The 8,231-nt window shown below is 38.3% G+C and overlaps 1 long non-coding RNA gene across 1 annotated transcript in view; it reads left to right on the forward strand.

The window, feature by feature from the left end:
* LOC143707302 (uncharacterized) overlaps positions 1–7,340 on the forward strand; it is a 13,283-nt gene extending 5,943 nt beyond the window's left edge. The window contains exons 2-3 of the long non-coding RNA XR_013193161.1: positions 6,789–6,948; positions 7,209–7,340. This is a non-coding gene — a long non-coding RNA (uncharacterized LOC143707302). The remainder of the gene's footprint in view (positions 1–6,788; positions 6,949–7,208) is intronic.
* Positions 7,341–8,231: the final 891 nt, after the last annotated feature.

An 8,231-nucleotide genomic window follows, 5' to 3' on the forward strand; every position in this document is an offset into this window, starting at 1 on the left:
CTCAATACTTACTGAATCTTAAGTCAGCCTATGACACACTTTTACCTAAATAGACTAAAACTAATAGCACATCTCTCCTCCACGAGCCGCACTAAATGCAGACGCTTTTAAATGTTATTTAAAGTCACCCTGTGGAGGAAATCAAGCTTTTAATGTTGTTTATATGTCTATGTGGCGTTTTTAATATGCTTTAAGACAAACAAACCATGTACACATTTATAAGTCAACACCATTGCTGGGTATTTACTCCTTAAAACTGCAGTGAACCAAAGACTCAAAAACCTGGTTTGAAATCGCTGGTGTTTCTGACGTCACAAACTACCTTGTAACCAGATCAACGTGTGATCGTCAACGAGTGGATCTCTGAGCTGTGTGAGTGAGTGGAGGCGGGGCTCATTTGCATATTTATAGAACCGCGTATTCTAAATGAGGCAAGATTGTCGAGTTACATTCAAGCTATTTTGTTAGAGTTTTAGTTTTTGAAATTTCAGTATTCAAAAGATTCCCCATTCAGGAACATGTAAGCTGGTCTTGCATGCCAAATTAGCTGCGTAGAGATGTTGCAAATAGCTCCTCGAAAGGGACTTTGGTTAGTGATGCTTAAACCACCAATAAAACCATCTTTAGTATTTTAATACAACATATGTTGCCTTTGAAAATGCGTTATATAAAATATATATATATGAAAAACTTGTTTGTGAGGATGCCCCACACCAAACTGTTGAAATACTTCAACATAAAAAAGGAAACAATTTCAAGGGATCAGGCTGAAATTATCAGGGGACCTTGTTAGAGATAAATGTCAGCTGCTTGTTTCTAGTGCTGCCTCTGTGCTTTAGCAGTATCTTCTTCTGCTGCTTTTTAGGAAAATAGTATATCATACTTCCTCCTCATTTGCTCACGATGAATGGCCAAGATTCTGATCTCCAAATAGGCGTTGTTAATGTAACTGATCTTGTATCGATGCATTCATCTGATGTTTGAAGCTGTTGAAGTTCAGATTTAACTTAGTTAGCCAGCTAATAGTCTCAGCCTCAGATGTCACGTCCACGGACCGCTGGCTGAACGTCTATGGCACACACAATTGTAAACACTTCAGGAGTTTCGAAGTCGTCATCTGATTGTTTGAACTCTACAGGATTTCCAGGAGATGTGTGTGTCGCGTTCTTTAACGGTCCGCCTGGAAACAAAGATGCCATGATGCCAAACCCCCTCATGGAAGAAGAACGCTGTCATGTTTACAACTGTGACAATGAGCGCTTATCAGGATCAACTAAACACTGGGTTTTTAAAACTGTGTAAAGTTCGCAGCATAGACTCTTTATAATAATTTCAAGAGATTTACACACTGGTCTGTTATTGTAGGGACATCGCCGTTACATTTTCATGCCCCTAAATATGAAATGGAACAAAACAAACTACGATGGGCTACTTTACATGTCAGTCAGACAGTCCTTGGCCAATGAAAGCTGCAATGTCTAAAGTCCAGACCTTCTGCCATCAGCTACAACGATAACAAAAATATGTTTTCTAACATTCCTGCTAAGTTATGAAAACATTCATTCTGGATGGTCTCTGAACGTTCACAACGTCTAGTTAAAAAATATTTTTTTTCTTTGTTCTGCAAACGTTAAAGCGTTAGTTCACCCAAAAATGAAGATTATCCAATAATTTGCTGACTCTCAAGCCATAGGTTTATCTGAATTTCTTCTTTCAGCCAAACACAATCAGACTTATATTAAAAAATATCCTGGCTCTTCCAAGCTTTGTAATTGGAGTGAATGGTACCTTAGATTCTAGTTTGATTCTAGTGATTCTGGTTTATAAAGTTATAAATATGGATATTTTTCTAAATGCATCACTTTGCTTTAAGGCTTTTATTAACTTCTGGAGCTGTATGGATTTATTTTATGATGGATGTGCTTTTTTGGGCTTCAAAATCTAATTCACTCCCATTATAAAACTTGGAAGAGCCAGGATTTTTTTATAAATAAAAAAAATTATATATAACAAACTCTGATTGCGTTATGCTGAAAGAAGAAAGTCATGAGGGTGAGTAAATTATGGTTTATTATTGTTCATTTTGAATGTTCTCTGAAAGTTCTGAAACAGTTAGTGGCATTTAAAAATGTTAGACAAATGTCCAACTAAAACGTTTCAGAAAAATTGTTACATGAACAATGCATAAATGTTTGCATTTTTGCATTTATAAGAACAACATTTAGAGATTAAATAACAGTATTTGAACGAACATTCTGTCACTGGAAGAATGTTTGTTCATAACTTTGAGAAAACATTGCCGCAACATTTGCTGAAGTTCTAAGAACGTTCCCTGTTAGCAGCTTCGTTTCAGTAAATGGACTGGTAGGAAGTTTTGAGTTCTGAAACTTAGCATGCTTTTATTTCAAGAGATCAAAGTATATTTGATATTTCATCCTATATACTCGACTGAAATATCTGTGTACAATCTCATCTGAGAAGATCAAGTCTTATGCTTTGTGCGAGTAGTCAGACAAAGTGCTCATTTCAAAGAGGAAAAATACAAAAAAACAGCCAATAACTGATATTATTTCATGCTGCATAGAGGAAGCGACGCATCCAAACACCCAACAAAAGACAGAAAGCTCTGCCGAGTATGCTATTTACAATATTCTATATTTCCATGGTAAAAAAAATGTTGTATCTGTCACAATTCTATCTCCTCCACTCACCCTCTACACTGTATAACGCCTTGTTAAAGTCAGTCGTGTGTGAAATGGTGTTTTGAAATAAATGAAACCGACCAGGAAGAGCGGGAGAAGCCGATATTGCGTTGTCAGGCTGACAGGCAGGCAGTGAAAATGTAACAAGAGCCATCATCTTACGGAAAAAACGGGTTAAATAAAAACCCGCCGCATCTCCCCCGCTCATATTGACACGCCGGTGGCGGGGGGCATTTTTCATTGTCTCATCAAGACAAAGCATTATAGGAGATCAATCCGGCTTCTTCGTATTAGATCGGCGGCGCAAAGAAGTGCTAGTTGCACATTTTCCATTCTCCTCCACTGTTGGAAGGCAGACGCTTTGCCCCTCGTCTGGGGGAGAGAGTAGCTGTCAGTCGCGGTTTGAAAAGAGAGAGTTTGTGGAGACTTTCTCTTATGTGAAACGGTATCGAACCTCTCTAAGGAAATTCAGATGTCTTTTCTGCTGCTGACCTCTTGACCTTCGTATTGTTAATCAGTTAAATTCGTCGATGGCGCGCTGAATCTGTGATCAGCGTTTTAGCGGAGCTCTTTGAAGGCGCGCGCTGCTCTTGACACACCGTTAAATATCACACCGAAGCTAACTGTGACAGTATTGTGAATCAATGCCACGAGAGACAGAATAATTGGACCTCTTCTGTTCAAAAGCCCCTTGAATTGTGGAAATAATTCTTTTTTTTCTCTCTCCACAGCACAAAGTGCACAGCGACCGTTTTGTCTTTCCTGCGAATGAGCTTTTTGCGCGCGCCCTCGTAAAGTCCTATAGAAACACTAGACTACAAAAACACAATCCCACATTATTCTCATCATGCAGGCGAACGGTGGAAGCTGCTCGACTAAAGGTAATTACCAGAGAAAAATCATATATCACGCCTTTAACCTGGAGAGCTTGTATATCTTTAGGGGTCGTTAATTTTAAAAGAGCGCCATTAACCTGGGGTGAGATGGTAATGACAGACAGAGAGGCCAGCCTTTATAAAACAAACTCATGCAGATGTGACCACAGGGGGAAAGGACTGTGTGTGTGTGTGTGTGTGTGTGTGTGTGTGTGTGTGTGTGTGTGTGTGTGTGTGTGTGTGTGTGTGTGAGAGAGAGAGAGAGAATAGGCAAAACCTTTGTAATCAAATAGGCCTAAATAACGTGTGGCTTTTTTGGTGCTAAGCAGCAAAAAAACATCATACATCACATCACTGTATGGAAAACAATCTTTAAAATATCTCCTTTTCAATGAAAGAAAAAAAAATCAAACAGGATGGTAAATAATACAAATAAATTCAGAATAAAGTAAACACAATGAACAGTACAACTTGTGCTATTAGGATAATAATGAAGCGTAGTGTCAGTTCTGGCAGGTCCGGTTAAGCCTGGTTCACACGGCAGGATAATTAGGCCGATTTTAGCCCCGATTTACCCCTTCCGACAATCTTAAGGATGCTCCGATTGTGGTAAAATAATCTGATCAGATATTCCTGCCGTGTGTGGTGTGTTAAGACTGCTCTCGTCTGCTCGGAAGGACGTCGGGACCGCTCTGATCTCAAATCGGGGATATCCAACATGTTGGAATTTTTTGGCCCGATTTCTCCTCGTGTGTGGTGTCCCCCGGGGACAAACGAGCACGCAGCCTGTGGACTGTGGCGTGTAGCCAATCAGAAAGCGAGGTGACGAGGCGCAGAGGAAGCAACGGGAAACAAAATCAAAACAGCCGGCGGCATGGCGCACCAGAAAGTCCGGTGGACGTACATGGAAACGAATATATGAACGTTTATTTCAACGGTAATTAATCTGTGTAGTACGTAACGACATTTCTATGAGAAAAAACAACAACTCACCTCCATATCATGATGTAGCAAGTATAGTCCATGCCTGCGTTCTCTACACTTCTTTGACCATCGACTTTTCTTTTTCGGTTAAAAACAAACTACAAACTATCGCCACTGCATCCTCTTCGTCCGCCATGATTGTTTACTCTGAAGTCACGTTTGATCTGGAGGGATTTTGCGAGATTTTCCGTCTGACCTGGGAATGCTCGGGAGTCAAATCGGTTCGTGTGTGAGGTGTTGATTTTGCCGTGTGGCTGCGCACCACACACTGTACGACCAAAACTGTTAGACCCGTGATTTTTTATCGCCGTGTGTGGGATCTCTCAGGTTTGGAAAATCGGCCGACAATTTTAAAATCGTCCCGTGTGACCCAGGCTTAAGTCAAACTCGAATCAGCTGATCCACGTCTACCTATAGGAATACGACACCTATCACTGTAGACTGAGATAAGCTCCTTCAGTATTTTCCGCAGCTATCGCGTTTCTTTGGAGCGAATTACCCTCCTCCCTCCCCAGCTCCTCCTCTCGTCCGGTCAGGATTTGGCATTCTGATTCCCCTCGAATCAGAATAAATTCTCGAATTATGTTGTACTTTAAAATCTTGAATTAATGATGTCTGCATACATTAATGTTGGTTCTGTTCTGTTTACCCTAAGGGGGGTTATTGCTGCTCTTATAGGCTGCATGGATGCGCAGGGAGTTATCGTTGGAACCATATCCAAACCGTATGCTAATTTTCAATCGTATTTGACGATAGTGGTCCTGACAGAATTACAATAACAGGATAATAGGTGGTCTTTGATCGTTTTGTATGTCGATCCACCAAAGTTGGCATCATCTGATTCTGAGGTATTTGTTTTATAAATTGTTTGTGGCTGTTTCGTGCAATCCCATTAGTAAAGAACATTATAAATAATTACAAATGCATGGTGGTTTGTGTCTCACAACAACATTGAGACTTAAGATGGTGTTAAAGGGTGTCGGGACGAGCAACATCACACCAAACGAATCAAATGTGACGCATTTTACTACCATACACAAAACCAGCCATTCACATTGCAAAATGAGACGAGCTGAATGGCTAAAACTCAGTGGTTCAGAACAATGTAAGCACTATCAATAGTGTCTGTGACACACTGTCGATTGCAACAGACAGTAATTTCAGTTGTGGTTACAGTAATGCACTTACAGTAGACATCTATGAGGCTATAGACATCCTGAAGGGTGAAGCTATTTTCTTCTTCCAGTTATGTTGACTTTTTTTGCCCCTCTTGGTAGAAGCTTTAACTACACAATTCAGATGGGGAAAAGGTGTCTGAAAAGTAGTAGTAGTCGTGATTATTTTTTTGTTGTTTTACTTGCTACTATTTCATTTTATAATAGGTGTTTAATTAGTTACAAAAAAAATGCATTGACTTAAATGTCTTTATTTGCTGGTTTTGAGGTCACATTTCAGTCACTCCATAAAAGTTGTAATTAATCTTTCATTTTCAACAGTCCTTTTCTAATATCCTTTCACTTATTTTGTGACAGTTCTGGTTATTTACACTAGCGTTCAAAAGTTTAACAATTTGAAAGAAGGCTTACCGAATGTTGCATTAATTTGATTTAAAAAAATACAGAAAAAACAGTAAAATTGTGTATTATTAATATACAGTTTAAAATAAATGTTCTATGTGAATGTATTGTAAAAATGTAATTTATTCCTGTGATCAAAGCTGAATTTTCAACATCATTACTCCAGTCCTCAGTGTCACATGATCCTTCAGAAATCACTCTAATATTATTATCAATGTTGAAAACAGTTGTGCTTCATATTTTTGTGGAAACTGTGAAACTTTTTTCCCCAGGATTCTTCGATGCTTCAAAAGAACAGGATTTATTAAGTGCATCATTGTAAAATGATGTTGTCTTTGTTTTAAAATCAAGAGGACAGTCTGTGCCAGTGCATTGAACCTAATGCAATACACCCGATGCGATCAAGACGGTCTGTTTTTTTTATTTTTAGTATCATGAAGTATCATGATGGCCACAAGCTCATTGCTTTGTTTCTTTGAGAATATAAATATTTCCCTCTCCATCCCATTTCAGCGAGCATGTGGTCTGATTTCTCCCCGGAGTCCCGGGCCCTTTTGCCCAGTGGTGTAAACCGTGCGGCCCCTGGGGGAGTTGGCTGAGGGGCTACACGGAGGCCCTGTTGATTTCTGTTTGGCCTTTCTCTTCCTCAGGCCGGAGCGGCATGTCACATTAGAAAGGTTTATTTTCCTACATCAGAGCAAAGCACATCATTCGTCACTCGCTGTGCCGAGCTGAACCTGAGAGAAAAACACAGAGAGAGACGGTGACCGAATGACTCCACAAGCAAAACACCCACTGCCATCATTCAACGTGAGTCTGATCACAACTTCTGGCACATGCAAACTCCTTTTACTTACTTTACTAATTAATCTGAAAATTGTATGTGCAAAAAAGCCTTTTCTTAATTATATCTATATTTAGTTCACAGAAAGTTGTTCAGAGGGAGTAAATGGTGATAGAATTTTCATTTCTGGAGAACTATCCCTTTAAATGTTATAGGTTTATATCTTTCTACATATCACCAGAAATCACAAAAGATCTCGTTAATGTCGCAAATGTTTCTCCTATAGGCAGCAATGAGATTAAAAGCAGAGCAAGTGAAGATTTTAGCTGAAGTCGTCTGCTTTTCTCCTGAGAAAATGACCCACATGTGAGTTTCACAAGAGATCTCATGAGCGTCTCAAACTGTGCTCAGATCTGCAATCCTATGCAGTCGTTTCGATATGAACTATATATATATATATATATTGTCTGTTTGAGGGTATGCTCATATTGATTTAAAATTCCTGCTGTATTTATTACATTGCTACTATATTGATTAACTATAGTGTATTTTTATTGACTTTTGTATTTTAGGGTGCCTGTTAAGACCTGGCTAGGGACAACAGATGGAAACTAGCACTTGTAGCTAACTCTTGCTTGTTTACAACAAGTAACTTGTTTGTTGATCAATGAGCATTGTCCCTATCAAATAAATAAATAAATAAAAAATAGTAATAATAAATAAAAATAAATAAAAATAACTCACTTTAGTTACTACCATTCAAATGTTTGGGCATTTTCTGAAATAAATAAAGGGACAGTATACTGCAACATTTGTAATGTTACAAAAAATTCCTATTTCAAATAAATGTTGTTCTTATTAATTTTCTTTTCATCAAAGAATCCACAAAAATATGAAGCAGCACAACTGTTTTCAACATTGATAATAATCATAAATTATTATTGAGTGGCAAATCATCATATTATAATGATTTCTGAAGGATCATGTGACACTGAAGACTGGAGTAATGATGCTGAAAATTCAGCTTTGATCACAGGAATAAATTGTACTTTGCAATAGAAAACAGCTATTTTAATATTCTCAATATTACCTATTTTTGATCACGTAAATGCAACCTTGGAGAACTTCCTTCTGAAACTTTAAAAGATCTTAGTGACGCCAAACTTTTCAACAGTGTTATTTCTTACAGAACACTCCTAAAAATAAAGGTTCTTTATTGGCATTGATGTTCCATGAGGAACCTTTAACATCCATGCAATCTTTCCATTCCTTTAGATTATTAAAATGTTCTTCACACTGAGAAAAAAAA

This window comes from Siphateles boraxobius, unplaced genomic scaffold, assembly GCF_051911475.1.
Source record: "Siphateles boraxobius isolate OS27281-9 unplaced genomic scaffold, OSU_SipBor_1 41, whole genome shotgun sequence".
In the NCBI taxonomy this organism is placed as follows: domain Eukaryota; kingdom Metazoa; phylum Chordata; class Actinopteri; order Cypriniformes; family Leuciscidae; genus Siphateles; species Siphateles boraxobius.